We start from the raw sequence: 4179 nt of genomic DNA, 5'->3' as shown, positions 1-4179 counted from the left end.
ACCGAGTGTCAGCGTACGGGTTGGCCGGTCTAGTGACCTGGATTGCGGCCGCATTCCTTGTCATGTAGAATGAGGATATGGTAAACGTCGATGTGAAAAATGGTTGCGCGACCGTGATATTTGATAAAGAATATATTTTGGTGCCTCGGGTCTTTCTAAAGTTAAAACCCCGATGGACACTTGAAAATGGCATGATAACTATATTTGTGATAAAACTGTTTTCGGCAATGAGTCCACTGAGTATGATTATAGTACTCAGCCCTGCATGTGTTTTCCCTATGTGCAGGTTGAGTGGTGACGAGCGGGCGGCGGTGTTGAGTAAGAAATAATATCATGATCTGTTGGAACTTTAAAATGTCGTTGTGTCTCCATACATAGCCTCACTTCTTTCTTGGTCGCTTCCGCTATATATTATGAAAACTTGTGATCTTTTGGTTAGGTTGAAACTTTTATTTCGTGGGAATTTTTGGATATGGAACAGTTGGAATTATTTTGGAAACTTTGATAAGCATTTATTGTGATAGCCTTTTGTTGGATTTCTTGGCTAAGGCATTATTCTTTTCCTATTTAATTGTTCATTAAATGCTTTGGTTAAATCCCTTTTTAAATGGAACCCTAGCCTATGATCTTTGATGCATTTAAGTCCGCCTAGTTAACGATCGCCGCATTTATTATACCCTAGATGGGCGGGTCGTTACATGTGGTATAGCACTGAACGGATCTAACGGCAAGACTTGCCCTTAGTCTATCTACTGAAAGGCGAGGTCTTGATAAATATTTGTTTCTTAATCAATGTAGGTTAGCATTGAGCATACGGTATTGATTATGCATTACTTTGACTTATCAAATGATGCGGGTTTTTCGTAACCCAATGATCCTGATATATTGGGTAGTGGTGATCAATATCTAGCGGTGCTAGGATTGCTATTATATTGAATCGTGCGCGAGCTGAGTCTCGTTTGATAATGTCCTCAAGAGGAGCGCGAAACAAGGTTTTATTATTCGAAACCTAGCTAGTTGGAGTTTGATTACTCTATGAATAATAAATAAGCGTTTCATGCTAAGTCCACTCTTGGAATTAATAAGAAGTTAATTAATTAAGTCCATAGCAGACATTAATTAATTAATGGACATTTTTATCTTAAGCGCGGGAAATGAAAGTTAAACGGAAACCCGGATTACTTATAATTTCGAATTTGGATGGGGAGAGTTCAATATTATTTCTGTAGTGGCTGCTCGTAATATTCCAATTATAACTTATATTAAATTGTGGGTTCAATTTAATTAGTAAAAAGTAAATTGGATGAGCCCATATCCAAAACTTTCCATAGATCCCTGTTTGGGCCCAAAAGGAACTTAATATAAATAGGAGAATAAAGGAGACAGAAACAACACAATTTTTGTACTTAAAATTTTCGAAAATTTCGACTCCTCTAGCTGAAGAGGAATTCGAATTCTACTCCTATTCCCAAAAGGATTTCTTCTGTCTTCTTTATTTAAGTCCTAGTATTCTGGTGAGATCAGCCCACACTGATATCGGAGTACAGTTCGGGAACCAGAGAGAAGATTTGTGGTCTAGTATTCAAAGCATCAAGTGGAGAAGCAGCTAGCCATCTTCAATTCTTTGGAGAATTAATAAGGTATTTTTCTGCTCCGTAGAAAAGCATGTTTTAGGTTTCAATATTCTTAAAGCATGATCAATTCAAGTTATGAGCATGATACATGTAAGAATTACGCGAATAGATTTTGTCTAAATAATCTGCTAAATAGATCTGATTATTATGTGATTTATTGGTGTGATTAATAATTATTAAATTATGTTAATCCATGCAACACCGCTTCCGCTGCCAGTTCCATCAGGCAGTTCCTCCTTTAGGCTGCTCTAATCTTCGCCCACATGTTGACGACCCGCTGGTTGTTCGCAACCAGCGGATCGTCGCAAACCGACAACCACGCCTTGGCCACGCCGGCGTACTCATCCTCCGTCCACTTCCTCCGCGTGGGGGTTTCGTGAATAGCGGACTGCGACGATTCGCCGACCACCTTGCCCTTCCCCTTGGCCTTCTTCTTCTTCGGCGCGGCCCGACCCGCTGTCACGGGAGTGTCCGGCTCCCCGAGATCGATCTCCATCTCATGCAATGACAAAAGGTCATCGCCAGTGAACTGCGTCTCCACTGGGGTCGACGTGTGAGACGAAGCCGTCAAAAAATCAAGAGAGGGACGATAGACCGTGTCCCCCTCGGTGACCCCCGCATCCCGGGATGCATACCAGGCTGCATCCCTCCCCACGCCATACCGGCATCATCCCATCATCTCGCTGCCGCATCCGGGGCATACCTCCCCACCCCGGCGTTGCCTTCCCGCCGCCGGCCTCGCACCCCCGCCACGCATCCCCCGGTTCCCCCCCGCGCTCCAGCCATCATCCCCATCAATCAAGTTGCCAAGGGTAAACCCCGGGCCCATCTCGCCCACCCATCCGGCCCCATCCGCATCCCACGGGTACCATGGGAGTCTACGAAATCCGCTCGTCGGACCGGACTCGTTGTTGTTGCCCATCGCTCGACATTGCTCTTGTACAGAAATTTAGAGAGAGAGAAAACTCGTTAAAACAAGTGGTGCAAATGAAAATGAAACTAAAATCGCGTATATATAGGTTTTCAAAAAAAATTTTAAAAAAAAAAACGAAAATTGGCGCTGGCCGATCGTCACGCCACAATGGCGGCCAGCGCATCGGCCAGCGCCCTCAAATCGGCTAGTCCACGCCGATTTTTTCGCCGATTCATGTCGCTGGCCGATTACAATAGTTCGGCTAGCCGACGGGCTAGCGACGCGAATCGGCTAGCCGGTGGGCTAGCCACTATTGTGGATGCTCTTAAAATGAATACAAATAATTTAATTAAAAATATTCAATTAATTTAATTATTTTAAATAATTAATTTAATTAGGTGTTTGTTATTGATTTATATTACGAATGCAATTAGATGTATGTATAAAACACTAAAAAGAAAGAGAAAAAAGAAGAGAAAAGATTAAAGAGGAAACATAAACTAAGGAGAAAAAAGAAAGAATGAAGGAAGATATCATACTAAAATGAAAGAAGAAAATGAAGAAAAAAGAAAGAAAAAAAAAAGAAATAAGAAAGGATGAAAAAAATAAACACATATTTGGTTCTATTCAATTGAAATTTCCAAAAATATCCTTCATAACAAAAAAAATCACATGTTTGGCACCTAGGGTTATTTTTGTCATGAGATACCAAAAACGATATAAAATAAAGATCAGGTATCATTTATGTGCGAAAGTGAAAGATCAGATATCAATTATGTTAGGGCTGACAATTTTTGACACGACACGATAACACAACACGAACCGGCACGAAATTAATGGGTTTGGGTCAAAGCTTATTGGGTTCGTGTCCTTATCGGGTCGACCCATTAAGGACACGAAAATTTCGTGTCGTGTTCGTGTCGGGTTTGTGTTATCCGTTAACAATGCGTGTTCGTGTCGTGTTCGTGTTATCCGTTAACAAATAATATTTTAATATCATTAATTCTTATTATTTTCATTTTTCAATACTTATTAAATGACTCTTACAATCTATTTTCAATACGTGTTGTTATCGTATCGTGTTGATCCGAAGTGGTTCGTGTCGTTAATGGGTTCATGTCGTGTTCGTGTCATCGCCGTTTCCATCCATCGCGTCGCAATCGTGCCTTCATCCTAGTCGAACAATGAATCAAATCGAAAGATTTTTCAAAATGCAAGTTGTTCTACTAGTTTATGATTTAGATTTCTCATTTTAATTTAGATTTAGTTTTAGAATAAAAGTTAGTTTTGAGAATTCGCAAATTCAAACATATGAACATCTGACTACAGTAATCACTACAGTTAACTACTTCTATTTTTTGTGTAGGTTTTGATCGAGAGAAAAAAGAAAAACAACAACCGTAGACTCGATCGTGAGTATTACATTATTAGTGAAGTATTACATTAACAAATACATACTGCTTTTCATTTAGTGAAGTATTACATTATTAGAGTGAAGTGTTTGTGAAGTATTACACTATTCTAGTGCTATAGTGAAGTGGTTGTCATCTATTCTTGTAGTGATTTGTTTTTCCATTTCAGTGAAGTAAAACATGGTTAGAGTGAAGTAGTCCAGTGTTAGAGTGAAGTGTC

This window comes from Salvia hispanica, chromosome 1, assembly GCF_023119035.1.
Source record: "Salvia hispanica cultivar TCC Black 2014 chromosome 1, UniMelb_Shisp_WGS_1.0, whole genome shotgun sequence".
NCBI classification, from domain to species: Eukaryota; Viridiplantae; Streptophyta; class Magnoliopsida; order Lamiales; family Lamiaceae; genus Salvia; species Salvia hispanica.
Note: the sequence above shows the minus strand (reverse complement) of the source record.